This window comes from Topomyia yanbarensis, chromosome 1 (assembly GCF_030247195.1).
Source record: "Topomyia yanbarensis strain Yona2022 chromosome 1, ASM3024719v1, whole genome shotgun sequence".
In the NCBI taxonomy this organism is placed as follows: Eukaryota; Metazoa; Arthropoda; class Insecta; order Diptera; family Culicidae; genus Topomyia; species Topomyia yanbarensis.
The window spans coordinates 40480630-40497049 of NC_080670.1; the positions used below are offsets into that span (position 1 = coordinate 40480630).

Genomic DNA, 16420 nt, shown 5'->3' on the forward strand with positions numbered 1-16420 from the left:
ATTACGGTAAGATAGATGCCTGTGTGTTTCTTTAAGAGCTGTACGATGTCGACACAATGATTCGTGGGAAAATCTTGGCCATTTTGTGGGAGAAATTTATTGGTCACATGGACAGTAGGATCAATAATAAAAATACATATTGAATAAGACTTAATCACCGATAGGATTAAACTGTATCGCTAGCCGCCATTTTGAATTAAAAAAAAAATCTAATCAATTAATAAACAATTAAATAATAAACGATAAATAACGAATAAAAGATCAAAAGCAGAATTTCGTATGTCTTCACTTTTCCACAAAAAAATCTCAAATATTGCTTTGATTTACCGCTGAATCTAGGAGAAGGTCCCTGTTGCAGCACAGCATCATTTACGACCGTCGTTACCACTGCTGCCGTCATCAATCAGCATACAAGCGAAGCGTTGCTGTCATCATCTGACGAACGCCACAGCAGTGCGCACAATGCAGTGCGTTGCGCAAGTAACAATGTTGCCAGAATACTGTTATAGTTGATATGTATTATGTTTTCGTGCAATATTTTTACGTGGTAAATACAATGTATAAATCGCCCTCTTTCCATATCCGACCACCGCCGTGAGCGGTCGGTCTTGTAGTTGTACAAACAAGTTTTAGCTTTAATTTTTTAATAATCCGCCAATTTTGGACTACAAGATGAACACAATGTTGGACTACAAGGTGAACACAGCGTATGGCCTACCCGAATAGAAATGTACAGTAACAAAACCATGACCTTCACTGTGACAGTACAGTAATTTTACAATAATTTACAGTAAGTTTTAGTGTTATGCTACATGACCAAAACAATAAACTTCAACGTTTTTACAGTAAATTTCAATGTAAAATAGACTTTTACAGTGAAAAAGGGGGGTGGTTATGTATCTTAACATTAAAAAAATCAATTTTTCTTCATACATTTTTTTCTAAAAAACAGTAAAATTTAATGTGAATGCACTGTATCAGTTTTTTGCTGAACAGTGAAATTTATTGTTACATGAAATTTTATTGTAAATCTACTGTGAGAACTTGGCATCGAACCATGTTGCAACAGTAATAACTATAATATTTATTGTTTTATGATTGTTTGTAGGGTAAATGCTATTGTAAAATTCTATCCGGGTAGGCACCAGACGTATCAGTCCCCTTAATTTATTCTCGCATATCTTATCTTGATCGGAATGATTGTGAATAGAGCTGTCAAACGCCATCAAAGCAATGTACCTCGACGGTCGCTTTTCGACCAAAACCACCACGCAAAAGCGCTGAGGGAAGTTAATAAATGAAAAGTGAAAACTGACAATCAAACTCAAAATTTCCCGATAGGCCATCATAATAGGTATATTTATACTGCTTCTTTTTTTGGCTCGATAAAAAGCAACAACCATCCCATGTCTGAAGGCTGATTATTTACCTCTAAAGAGTGATTATTTCAAAACTATTTACCCCGTTCCCAAATTTCACTTTTATTTACCTCTGCCACCATACTGCGGCGCGTATCATAGAAGACAATAATCTTCAAAGCGATCGGTTAACGCCGTGAAAAAAGTGATAAAGAAAAAAGATAGCTTCCCGCACACTGGCGATTTGGGGGTAACCCGTCATGCCACTACCTACCTGTGAAGTATCTAATCCACAAATCTATGCTTTCGGCCGTTTGATTACGAACAAGGTGGGTGGTGTGAGAGGTTCAAGTAAGCGACTACACGGTTCGTTCAACGAGCGAACCCCGGAGCATCTGGCGTTTGACCCACATTTAGCCTCTTAGCTGTGAACGCTGGTGGCTGCGGGTGAAGTCGCTAACCTCTTCGCTATAAGTTGCTGATGTTTGTATTTATGCTTGCTGTATACTTTATTCATTAGTTAGGGTATATGGTTTCTTATTCTTTTTCTTATCACACCAAAAAAAATATGAACTTTATCGTTGACGTAATTGCAACCATGACACAGTTTAACAAACCGTAATTCACGAAATGAGTAAACACAACCGTGTTCCGTTTAATTTTACATGACACATATTCTTTACTTGCGCATTGACCTAAAATTACACTTATCACCATTCAGAACAAACGCTATATGTAAAGTAAAATTACTCGATTTACGAAATTCAACGTCATGTAAAATTAAAATCAAACGTAAAACTAAGTCATTTTTTATGCTCGTATATGTCTGGGTAAGGAGACGTAATATCACACGATTTTTTCTAGGTGTGTAGCCATTGATGTTATACGGGTTATTTACAACTAATAGCAGTATAAATAACTACAAAACAGTATAGCAGTGCATCACAAAATACACAGAAAAAAATATTTTGTAATTTTAAGTTTATTTTCATGAACATATTTGGAGCATGAATATAAATGTAAAATTAGGTTCCACCACAAATACACACGACTTGTCGTGCTTTCTTCGACGATTTTTATTATAATTATACACGTGGATTGAAAATTACAGTTTCTTTAAACGGAAAACCAATGCACTTCAATGTATTTTTACTCGAATACTGCTGTAAAATGAATGACATGTAATATTACACGAATGAAACTTCAGGTTTAACTAACTTAACGTAATTTTCAATCAAATTTTTGATTCAATCGTTGTATGTTTACATTCGTATTGATTTACATGTCGTTTAAATTTCATTATTTTTTGGTGTGTAAGTAAAATACTCGTGTTTGAGTGAAGCAAAAAGTCGCATCCCACTATTCAAGTCATTTCAAACTACCTTCAACACGGTTTACCTAATTTTACCTTCCTGCACGATACCACGAGATTGAGTCAGAAGTACTGAATTTTAGGTAGTTCTTCGGTGGCGTGTAGGTTTGACTTGACAGTGGTTCTAGCAGCGTTGCCATAGTTGCGGATTTTTCCGCAATCCTGCGGATTTTCCGCAATTTGAAATAGAGTGGCGGATTTTTCTGCGGATTTTCTGAATTTGCGGATTTTCTGCGGATTTTTCATGAATGAATCAAATTGTTGGCCTTAATTTTTGAATTTAAAATTTCATGTTTAATCACAATACGTACATTATATTATTTAAATAAATTTAATTTTGCAATAATTGGCGTACAGGGATGTAACCGACTTTCACATATAGGGGAACATGAGGAGACTTGACCAGGTTTTTGGCTTAACCTGTATAACTCTCTAAAAAGTTTTCATTCCCTCAAAACTCATTGAGATATGATGCACTAAGGTATTGTGCGTGGTCATGATTTTTCTTGCAGAATTTTTAAATTATTTTTGCAAAAGTTATAAAAGTTTTTCTGCGAACGCTTTTCTGGTCAACTGCGGAGAGACTTCACCAAGGCCTGGGGAGACTTGACCAAGAAAATATTAAAAAATCAGGACAAAAAATAAAGTTATAAAACATACTGTAATCCTTTTTTTCATATTGTCCAAATCCTTGGGTAGCAGCAAAAAATACAAAAGGGTTGCGTTTCATAAATTTCCATTTTTAAATGTTGTTGTTTCTACAACGTGCAGGAAAATTCCGTGATTGTAACGCTTAATTAGGGTCGTTATAAATCTCCTAGAAAATACAGTAGGTTAGCTCAAATACAAATTAGTTCATAAAGATTACGTTTAGTGGCGTCCTACTATCCAAGTTCTCGTTCATCAACCAGATTCTAACCTACTTTCCTAGTACCTAAAGTTATGTTAAATTGTAAATATATTTTATAGAACAATATTAATTTTTCCTACCAGAATTTCAATATTCTTCAAAAATTCAATAATACGCAGTACAGCGTATAGCGGCAATAAATCTTTTAAATCAATAAATAGCAAATAGCAAATAAACAATTCAATCGTGATAAATTTCAGTGCACTCGTAGCGCGATCTTTTTCTTCTGTCTTTTTTGCGTCGACCAGTTATTCCTCCTCTTCGTTTCACAGCTTCCGCTTATCTGTCGATCGTTGCCCAGTAGGGTTGTGCTTTGCAGTATCTTGACGAGGGGCTTGCGAAGGATCGCAATAAATGTGTTTCCTTTTAAGGATTATCTGTACTGCTTAAATTGCATATTCACACGTTACGAAATTATCCATAACTTTGATTACTAATACTAAAATATATAGACTGATATTTTAGGTGGAATTTTTATGTGACGTGATAACATTTACAGTAGAGTAAAGCCATGTCAAGTGAACCTCGAATTTTTCGCAAAATCACCGATCTTCATGAGGTACACACTCAGGTTTTTTTTTACGCGGGGGATACGAGCCGCGTAAATGAAAACCGCGTAAATGAAAACCGCGTAAATTTCAAAATCCGCGTAAATGAAAACCGCGTAAATTTCAAAATCCGCGTAAATGAAAACCGCGTAAATTTCAAAATCCGCGTAAATGAAAACCGCGTAAATTTCAAAATCCGCGTAAATGAAAACCGCGTAAATTTCAAAATCCGCGTAAATGAAGACCACTTAAATTTAAGAATCCGCGATAAAGGGAACCTCATTGATGGATACCGCGTAAATTCCAAAATCCGCGTAAATGAAAACCGCGTAAATTTCAAAAACCGCGTAAATGAAAACCGCGTAAATTTCAAAAACCGCGTAAATGAAAACCGCGTAAATTTCAAAATCCGCGTAAATGAAAACCGCGTAAATTTCAAAATCCGCGTAAAAAAAAACCGCGTAAAAAATACCGCGCAAAAAAAAACCGCGTAAAAAAAAACTTGAGTGTATTTTATTGGATAGGGATTATGGTGAATAGCTTTTGGTATAAATATTTCGTTAAAACACCTTTTATTTTTCAAGATATTAACCCTTAAACTTTATTGCATGATAAAATTGTAAATTTTATATCTCAAAAACCACTGAAGACAATTCAATGATTTTTTGCACACTTATGGAATGATATTTGCTCTATCTCATAAAAATATTTTTTCTGTATGATTATGTGAATAACGGTACTTTGCATCTATTTAAAAATTTAAATTATATTTTTTCTTGTGTTCTTCACGCTAAAAATTTTCAATAAGTATGTCAAATTATGCGGCAATCTTTCACCTTCAATAATCTGTATTGATCATTTTTCATTTTTGCTCCTATCGAGAGTTATGGAGGATTTTGTAACAGTGCGCTCTTTCAACGCACGGCCCACTTTGATGCAGCCCGCGAGAACGTACATATTGGCAACGCCGCACGTCGCAACGTCAGAATGCGCATCGCGTTGGAAGTGCGCATCGCATGACCAAAAGAAACCACATCTCTCGATTAGTGCAAAAGGGTAAACTTTTCTATACGGATTATCGAAGATGACTTTTTTCCAGATATTTTGAGATGCGTTAAAAATTTTTGACCGAAGTAAACAACAAAAATTATAGTTGCTTAATATTTTTTCTATTAATATTATTTAACGTTTCTAACAATTAACATCATCAAAAACCATTCTGTTAGTCAAAGTACATCTATGTTATATCCAAATTCATTTTTAGTCTACAACATTAATATAGGAAAATCTTATGACAACAGCATTTTATTTCACGTTTTTATTTTCACCGAGTGCTATTACCTTTAAACAACGATGTATCTTTTGAAAAAAGTTTATTTTGAATCTGTTGTTCAATCGCATCGATGCTTTTTTATCGCTATTGCTTCTGTTAATTCTGTAAATTTGTGGTGCTCCAAGTTCTTCTAAGATATTATTTATTTTATCGAATTTCTGTTAATCATCAACGACCTTTATTTATAAATCATCGTTACAGTTTTCCGCATGAACCTGTTGAGTCAACGAATATTTCAGATCCGTTACTTTGGCAAACACTATAAGAAGAAAAAAATTCTTAAATTCTAAACGCGTAATTGAGAAACCCATTACTATAAACATGGGATGAAAAATTGAAAATTTAACGAACATTGTGTTTTGTTCATGTCCATATTTATTTTCGTTGTTTTTTTTTGCACCCATTACGACATATGCCGCACATGGGTTGACCAATATAATTTTTAAATTTATCACTTCACATGGATGCCACAATAACCAGATACGACGAACATATTTATGCATTTTTTTAACGGAATGAATGATTCGTGTGATCGACCCATATTTATAACATGAAACAATCGAATGTTTTTTTAGCAAAGTTTGAGATAATCTAGCATTTAAGCATTGTCGAGTTCTTGCTATATGGGAAACACTCGAGTGCGATCGAAACAAAAACAAACGTCAAAACGTTTTTTCACTCGCACTGATGCAAACTAAATGGGCGCGTAATTTAATGTAAGGCCCGATGGCGCATGGCTGAAAAGTTGTAATGTGTATTTAAGAAATGATTCGCAATAAACCACGCTACCTCTCAGACAAATGAACTGACAAGAAAATTTGGTGAAGTATGTCAATTTGCAAAAAAATATGTCAACGCAGTCAACATGCCCACTGCTCAACTTTGCTCATCGGCTGCCAATATCCGAGCGCGTTTGTCCGAGGCGAGTGACAGAAAATTAAATAAGTCCTGAATAAAACATTCACCTACAATAATCCATAAAGAAAAGCTTGGCTTTTTTCTTTAATCTCATAGATGCCAATTTTGCACATGAGATACGCTCCTTCAAAGCGATGCGCATTAGGACGTTGCAACGTGCGGCGTTGCCAATATGTACGTTTTCGCGGGCTGCATCAAAGTGGGCCGTGCGTTGAAAGAGCGCACTGTTACAAAATCCTCCATAACTTTTGATAGGAGCAAAAATGAAAAATGATCAATACAGATTATTGAAGGTGAAAGATTGCCGCATAATTTGACATACGTTTTGAAAATTTTTAGCGTGAAGAACACAAGAAAAAATATAATTTAAATTTTTAAATAGATGCAAAGTACCGTTATTCACATAATCATACAGCAAAAATATTTTTATGAGATAGAGCAAATATCATTCCATAAGTGTGCAAAAAATCATTGAATTGTCTTCAGTGGTTTTTGAGATATAAAATTTACAATTTTATCATGCAATAAAATTTAAGGGTTAATATCTTGAAAAATAAAAGGTGTTTTAACGAAATATTTATACTAAAAGCTATTCACCATAATCCCTATCCAATAAAATATACCTCATGAAGATCGGTGATTTTGCGAAAAATTCGAGGATCACTTGACATGGCTTTACTCAGTAGGAACCACAGCATAGTAAATATCAGAAATTTGGTATCTTTCTTCAGCTTATCGCCACTTGGTCAAGTCTCCCCATAGAATCTTGGTCAAGTCGCCCCAACATTGGTTCTTACGTTCAATGTCGTGCAAATTTTAGTAATAATAATTCCAATGTTCCGATTAATGTAAAATCGTTTTGCTATTTCACAAGGAATAAGATGTGATATAAGTACTTTGAAAGTAATTATTAGTCGAGTAGATATGTCCATACAAAGTTTGATAAAAAATTACATCATTTATCTTAAATTTATTAATTACTGAATATATGTTATAAGGATAGGATTTTTCATTCCAAACATTTAAAATTACCTTTTAAAATTAACAAAGAATAAAAGCATTTTTGAAAAAAATTGCCGTCATTGATAACAATAGAATTCTGCGCTTGGTCAAGTCTCCTCATGTTCCCCTACTCACTTAACTCAGCTAGGAAATTTCCGGAACGAGTAAACAATTGATTTCGAAACGGCAAAGTAAATTTTGGTTGCTGAATTTCAGCGAAATAGTTTCCGAGTTTTAGCAACCATTGAGAACTAAATAAAAATACATTAAGGCAAAAAATACTATAAACTGAGATTCTTTCTTCGATCCCGCTTTTCTCGTTGTTTCAACTATTCGTTAAGTATTATTTTAAATTTTTAAGCATTCAGAGTTAAAAACGCTAAGGTTTTAAAATTTCAGAGATTTCAAAGTCTATAATTTTGAAAATATGATGCTTTAATGTCAAATTTTATATTTAAAAATAAATATTTATTTTTTTTCTTTTGAATTTTTGAATATTTTTCAATTCTGAATTTATTAAATTTCAAAATTCTTTGATTCTTAAACTTTTATATTTCCGATTTTTAAATTTTGAGAAGAAATTGAACTCTAAAATTTTTGAATTTTAAAGTTTTTAATGTTTAATCCTTTAAACCTTAATTCCCAAATTCTGATATAATTTTTGTATCATAAAATCTTAACTTAACAAATCTTCAAATTCCAAAATTTATAAACTTTTAAATGTTTAACTTTTTGAATTCTCAAATATATTTATTTTGCGATTTTCAAATTTTTATTCATTTCAATAATTAAAATAAAAAAATCAGAATTTCAAATTAAACGTTTTGGCCTGTAATTTTTCAAATTTCCAATTAAACATACAAAAAAATTATATCTCAAACATACATTCAAAAAAATTATATCTAATAAAGATTTTTAAATGTTCAATTTTTGGATTGCAAATTTTTAACTTTGAAAATTTTTGAATCCTCCGATTTTAATGTTTTTTAAAAAAATTTATATCTTTCAATTTTCAATTTTTCATGCTTTTATTTTTTAAATTTTGAAATAATTTTATTTTTGATGTTTTAAATCACTGTTTTTTAATTTTAATTTTTTTAGATTTCAAAGTATTTAATTTCTAAAATTCATTAAATTTGAAATTTTGAAGCATTTCGATTCTAGACGTCTTAGCCTTAGGGTCATTTGCCTCCTTTTTCAGGATAGAAAAATCTCTTTAGAAAACTCTTTAACTCTATGTGCGAGATTGATAATAGAACCCAAGTGAGCTGCGAACAAGGCAAACGATTTTTCAAAGATGCTATGCCCGCCCCTTTGAATTTGATTGACGCATCCTTAAATTTTTGTGTTTTTCATCATTTTTTCAGTTCATGTTTTTTTTTTAATTTTCGATGCTTCTATTTTTTAATTTTAATTGTTTTTTATTTTTTATTTTGGAATTTATTAGGTTTTTATTTGTGATTTTTCAATCATTTAATTCAATCATGAATTTTATATTCATGATTTTTTTAAATGTTCCTTTTTGAAAATTTCTGGAACAAGGTGCGCAAAACTAAATATGCGTCTGGTCGAATTCCCGCAGCTCCTTTAGTTCCCTGAGAAAGTAGATATTCTCCTACATTCAGTTTTCAGCCAAATATTTGAAAATTTAAAAATTAAAGTTATGCATGTGTAATGATAATAGATTGTTAAAAAGCTCGAAAAGCCCTTAATGATGGAAAAAATAAAAAATGGGGCTTTTATTGCTTGCGGATTTTTGCGGATTTTTACATCAGCCAGGGATATAACATTTGCGGATTTCCCAAAATAAATAATGGCAACGCTGGGTTCTAGTCACATGGGTTAGCTTCTTTAACCCTCCAGCACTCGCGCCGGAGCGGCTGCTCAATTCAATTGGTTGAGACAATAGTTCCATTCGAATTCCGGATACTTGGAAATCTCTTGTTTAATATCGGTTAGTAGCAAGCAAATCCGATCTTTTCTTCAGGTTTAACTAACTGAAAACGATCATTTATTTCTCCAATAGTTAGATAGATGTTGATGTTATAGCTGTTGAAGTCGAAAACAATCCTTTCGTCAATTTGAAAAACTGTAGCATACCTATATTATTATCTTCGAGAATCTGAAACAAAATCGATGGGCGAAAATTGTAAACAAGAAGGGAATATGTTAACCGTCTGGGTGACATTGTTTACTAGCCTACTATTCGGTTATTCGTGCGCTTCTAAGATATTAGGTTCTTTACTGGCACAGTTAACCTCACTTTTCTTGACAGTTCGCTTGTACTGTTTACAGGGACTTAGAAAAATTTGTGGACGATTAGATTCGCTCGAAGAAAATCATAAAGAATTTTTCTAAGTCCATTTAAACAGTACAAGCGAACTGTCAAAAATAAACATTCAGTTCATTTGTGACGTCAGCGTAAAGTATTCAATTGTCCGAAATTTAAGCCATTCAAACATTCCAATCCAACCGGTAAATTGCTAGCTGTTTTCATATTTGCTGTCAGATAAAATCAGGTCCCAATCAGTGAATAAAGACCTAGTCTACTTTGATCTAGAATCATTCGTGGGACCCGAAAACACCTCTCGAATACACGAGTCGAAAATGCTGACCAACGAATACACCGCCCAGCTTGCTTTGTATTGCAGCACGAATTCCCACTGTTACAAAAGTTCGAATTTCGCTTCGAACAGTTGGTCAGCGAAATGCAACAAAACAGCTGCAGGTACGCCCAAACAACCGGCCACATAATATAGTTCCAAGGCAACATGTGTCCCTTGTAAACAGTGCGTGGGCCTGACCCCGAAAAAAACGGCAAAATCCAGATACATACAGTTGTACAGCCCCCGGTGGGTAATCTGACACGAGTCAGGAAAAATATTTGTGCGTTTCGATGCTCTTCTATCGCTAGTAGAGTACACACACTCGGAATGTATATGCGCATCAATGCAGATGCAAGACTCCGAGAAAAAGCTATTTACATAACACGCGACAAACAGAACGCGTTTACAAACAAACAAATTTATCTGAAGCCCTGCTGCCTGATGCGTATATGTACATGTATACGATCTGGTTTGTTTGCCCTTTATCAGGGCTGTTCGAGTTCGATTGCTTGGATGGGTTTGTTGTAGGTGGTTGGTGGTGGCAGAGTTGCTTAGACCCGATCCCGAATGCTTGGATGTGTCAGTATAATTTATAAGGTAAGAGTTCGATTTGATACTAAGGGGTTGTCCCCTTAATATTAAATTGAAATCACGTTTGTGAAAGAAAAACAAAACAAATGCATACTCTGCGGTGCGCGTAAATTAATTTTTTTTGTTTAATTACGATGCACATTCTTAAAATGATCTGCTTATTGTCTAATGCTGTATATTGTAATTCTCCAGGGCTAGAAAAGCTTTTCGCATTTCGGGTGCATTTTATAGGTTGACTTATAAAGTTCCAAAAGTTATTTGGAATTTGAAATTTAATCAAATTTGAAGTGAAACGAAATTGTTAAATTGTTTTTATACGCGTACATCAACAAGGTCCCATTCTTACGCACACTCTACCGAAGTATTTTGAAACCATTATTTTTGGGCTATTTTACTAGGACCTTAAATAAACTTTTCATATCTTTCAATCCATTGCCAATTAATTTTCCTTAAAACAATTTACTTTTAAGCTTGAGGGCAAAATTGACTCAGAATTCCCCACTGTATGTAGTTCACAGTATTACATTTAAATCGGTCGAGTTTTATCAAATTCATTCGAGTAGTTACACTGATGCCTTCGGAATAAGAAATCCTAATTACTCACTTCAAAAAACACCTGTCATGGATCAAGTTAAAGCCACACATTCAACCAAAGCGATGAACCGAAAACGGTGGTCAAAACACGAGCAAGGCAACTGTACAAGTAGTTCAAAAAATCGTCCTACGTCTTAATCAAAGACCCTATCACCGGGAGAGGAATCCTAATCCAGTCACCAATAAAATGTCTGGCAAGCGATATGTAGATGTTGCACCTTCTATTCATTTGATAACTTCTCTCAAAGAAGGTGGCTTGACGTGTAGTCTTCGACAAAGTTGTAGTCAGTATACCTAGCGGTGAAAATGCAACTTAGTGCGCTTTCTCCACGTAAATTGCCAAAAAAATGCCATACAAACTTCGAACACATTGGTCCGGTAGGTGGACTTGTCCGCAGGCATGTCCAAACACGCCACGGCACCGTGTGCTGCATTTTACCACCGCAACCAAGTGTATTGAAATGAGCGCCCCAAGCCAGTGCTCGATGCGAAGCACCGATACACGATAAACGAAGCACCTGCGTCGGTGGCGGTGTTAAATTTTCGATCCGGTGCTTGGATGCTTCGGAAAACACTCGGGCCGGGTGCTTTAAAATTTCTTAAGCACCGGAGCCGAGCGCTTTCAACTTCGGATAACATCTCGGAAACTCTTTGACTTTGCACCCGTATCAAAGCGAGAATGTTTAAGTCCGCTAGCATATGCACAAAAAGAAAGAAAAAAGATTTTTCGGTGCGACGGAATAAAAGAGAACAGCAAATATACTTCTATTATCACGGCAGTTTGATTTTTAGTTAGATATGTTATTATAAAATATCCAAAGTCGATGCAAGTATAGATCGCGGATGGCGGATTTTTTTTAATTTTGCGTCTTGGAAATACTGGTCAACGAAAATTCTATTTCTTTATCTTCTTGCAAATGTATATCTAATTGAAAGCAAAAGATATGAACTTTGCCATCGATAAACATCTTTTTATTTTTTTATGATTCCAATCTATACGGATAACGCACACATGGTGCTTAGCTCAATTTGAATCTATTCCTATTGCCGCCATTTGGGGCACACGTTTCGAATTTTCGATCAATCAATCACAAGTATTTCACAGTACTTGGATATTTTTTATTATACGAAACTTTGTTACCAATTTTTAGACATTCTATCTATTGCTGGTCGTAATAATAAAGTATTGAGTCATTTCATGTCGCAAACTCTATTACAATATTTAGCTAAAATAGTGATGAACTGCCTCATAGTGCTTTTTAGGCTGACAAAATGGAGACACTGAAAAAATCAGCTTATCCGGTTACCAGGTTGTTTTGAAAAAAGAATTAATTTCAATTAGAATATCAAATTACAGTACTAATTTTATCATTGCGGTCAATAAAACGTATTTTCAGAGGAGCTAATCTCATATAAAATTGTGGCCCTTCGCTAAAACAAGGTCATGTATAAGGTGATCATATTTCGCAAATATTTTATATTAATTCCAAGCACCCCGTCCTGGTAAGTTAAAAGGGAGGGATGCTTTGCTTTACTCTAATGGAACTGGAATTGTTCATATCATTTGTAGCAAGTTACCTACTGCAGAGAACTTCAATTTTCAAAATTACCTGAAACACGTTATCGTATGTAAAGGCGTTAGGGCACAATCGAGGTGCGCCCATACGATTTATTTCCGCTTTATACGTCATTAACAGTGCCATTACAAAACTTTAAACACAGCACAATGCATAGAAATTTTGGCCGGACTTCATTACTTTTCTGGCACATCCAACGGCGTCCGTGTGTTGACGTGCCGTTTGGTTCGCTGTACTATAGACTTATAGAGCATTAATTTAGAAAAAATCTACGTTATCATGAATATCGCTAGCTAGTGTCCTAGTCCTTATTAGTTCTTCGATAGTTATACTATATATGCTATATTCATTATTCCGCATGTAAACTCAATAAAACAAAGACAAATTTAGTTGACAAGATGGTAAGTGATCACCCAAACCACATTCTGAAGTGATACAGTTTGAAATCTGAAGACTAGATTTTTGTCTTGCTATTTTCTGCACTTTTAATAATTGAACCGATACCTTGTCCTTTTTATATCTATTCTGCTAAAAATATAAAAGTATAAAAAGCCAGCTTCAAATGGGTTTTTACAATTTGATCGGCAAAATTTAATTTCTGCATGCATTTTAGATTCATAAAATTTTATTTGACTGTCTAAAGAGATTTCAATTCTTGCACAGTATAGTGGGTGTGTAGACTTACCAGTCATAGAGAGTATAACTGTACTGGAAACAGTGATCGATGTAAGGATATGCGATGATTTCTGCTGATACGGTCGGGCATCTATCATCGACATAACTTTTTATAGTCCGTCGGAGATGGCAAACATGAGTTGGAAAGTTTGTGAAAACTAAAAGCATATTGACCACCAGACCATCCAGTACAATATTGGTCAATGAAGTTATGCTTTGTGAAACCACTACGCACAGGAAGAGACTCCTCTCACTTAAACGTCGAGAAGCTAGCTAAAGCATGTAACACCACAACACCAACGAAAAGCTCATTAATTTACTTTATTTTTTTTAATAGTTGAAAAATTAATTGACTTACACTAGAAAATCGAATAACAGGTAAATGATTTCCCGGATAATGCGACCTGTAATGCATTAAATACACCTTAAGTTTGTTTGAGAATTCATGCACAAATAGCTATACAAAACTGAAATATATCATGAACCCGTTAACAATATATTATATAAATGAAAAGCAACTGAAAAGACAAATCACACCTTGGAATTTTACAAATTGAATAGAGCCAAATTGATACATTTACATTAAACATATTTTATTTTAGATTCGATTACCCGGGGTAAGATTTTTTAAATCCCCGGATATTCGAATCTGACCTGTTTATTATTTGCAATAAATTTCCCTTATTCCACAGCAAAACAAAAAATATTATGTGTGCATACTTTGCATCTATAAGATGTGAACAACGTTCTTAAGAAATGATACTTGAATTTGGCTTGGTTCGTCAAAAGACCATCGGTATAATTTGTGTTGGGTTTGTGTAAGTCATAGAAATTTAAACGCGTATGTAAATGATATGTTCCCACGCGAGTTGACTTTATTCGCTTGCGTATTATCATATGATAAGTTGTTTCTTTTTACTTTTACTGTAAATTTTGTTTTGAAATATTTGATTGAATTTATTAGAATGACAAAATAGGATGATTTGTATTGAACAAAAACCAAGATCTAAAAATTGCAATACAAACTAGTTGGACCCACTACCATTTGCCCGAAAGGTAGACTGAAAATATTGGTCCTAAAGTTTTTGTTTAATTCATACACGGCACTCATGAAGTCATTTGATGGTAGCTGAAGCCGCAACTTTAGAAATTTTACTAAAATACTACAATTTCATGTTTGATTTTACCTATGCGGAAACCAAAGAGAATTTCCACAGATTTTAAATATGGATCTTTCTACCTAGAGTTAAAAACTAAAATGTTTTCTCAATCAGTAACATATTCACTTTCCAGACTGATTGCTGGAAACATAATTTGTTTTTGAAGTTATGACTAAAGCTGACGACCTTGACTTATACTACTTTTTCAGAAATCATATTTTTATTAATTTTATAATGACGGGACATTATTTTGGGCATTTCGAGACAAATGAAAAAAAAAAACAACCGTCAAACTGGGAACTTGCAACACTTCTGACATCCTCTGTTAATGTAAATTTAGCAACGGTAATAATAATTTTAACAATTTGGAGTCAAAAGTCTTAAAATTATGCAAAACATATGAAAGGTGTTGACCGAATAAAAATATTTAAAATCAACATTTTTTCTATCACGCATTCCTATTTGCTTTTCAATTCAATTTAGGCGCATATGTATTTCCATACCTGAATAAAATGTTCAAACTGAGCTATTTAGTACCAAGTAGCGGAAAACTTTGACACTTTAGTCTTTCAATGATACTTTTAGTAATACAAATGTGGAGGTTACAATCCAATCGCTATTAATCGTTAAATAGTTAGTCTCAATATTTATTTTTTTAGTTTTTGGAAGAGAATTTTCTCTTATTTTTAAAGAATACAAATGACCGGACGATATTTAAATTTCGAAGTGCAGAAGAATCTTTTTAATTTTGATACTGAATAAAGATCAGTTATGGTCTTCAAACGTAATACTCGGACTGAGGTTGTTTGATGTAAGTGTTGGCTAAGATGTACAATTTGACTCCAGTACCAACGCCAATTTAAATCCATTCATTCTTCTATTTATAATTCCTACTTGCATACCTACTTAATCCTTCCTTACTGTATAATGCATTACAGATTCTTCAAAAAGTACCAAGCTCGTTCATGCATATGAACGCACCAAACTGCTTTGAGCCACTTACCAAGCGACAGCAATAGCGCGGCGATAATCGCTACCGAAATATAAGCTGCCGTGTTTTACGAATTTAAAAACACTCGGTACGGTGCCTGCCGATGTCAGAAACACCTCGGTTGCGGTGCCTGCCGATGTGAGATGCACCTCGGTTACGGTGCCTACCGAAGTCAGAAACACTCGGGTCGGTGCTTTGCCGAAGCAACGAGCACGGTGGTTGAATATCATGCGCTGGCACCGACACCGGTGCCTTGGTATCGGCAACCGGTGTCTGCTGTTGAGCACCGGTACGGCGTGCCAACTTCAATCCTCTTGGTGGCGTTTTTATTGGTAGAAGTGCCCACCGTGCAGCACCGTTCGGTGCTTTTGCCATGCCTGCTTGTCCGGCTCATATTTTGAGCAGACTCCCGGTGGTGCTAGGGGTGCACCGATTGAGTTTTCAAGAATTCGTATTTATTCTGGGCAGTATAGGGTATACCCTGTGAGAGCGGCTTGAAACAGACGAAGAAAACACTCCCAATTAATCCCATTCGGTTTTTTACAGCTGTTTGAAAATGTCGTGTTTTTTGCTTTGAGCAATAAAAAAAAGCTTAAAAACATGTGAAATAATTTTGGCCATGGATTTGATACAGTTACGCCACTGTGCGTCGGCGCTACAGCTCTACAGCATTTAGGGCAGTGCATAGCACTTATAAGATATGCCTTCCCGAGCGAGCTGGTTGACAAAAAAAAACAATGTGCTAATAACTCAAGTCTGAACGAGACTAGCAGGTTTAATTTGAA

General features: G+C 34.4%; 1 protein-coding gene and 1 long non-coding RNA gene across 2 annotated transcripts in view; both read right to left on the minus strand.

The window, feature by feature from the left end:
• Nucleotides 1-16420, minus strand: part of LOC131677432 (unconventional myosin heavy chain 6) — a 119741-nt gene that overhangs the window by 29293 nt on the left and 74028 nt on the right. The window lies entirely within an intron of this gene.
• Nucleotides 3085-3973, minus strand: LOC131677434 (uncharacterized). The gene is made up of 4 exons (XR_009303349.1): nucleotides 3721-3973; nucleotides 3599-3664; nucleotides 3391-3547; nucleotides 3085-3335 (listed from the first exon to the last, which is right to left on the minus strand). It is a non-coding gene; the product is annotated as an uncharacterized LOC131677434 (long non-coding RNA).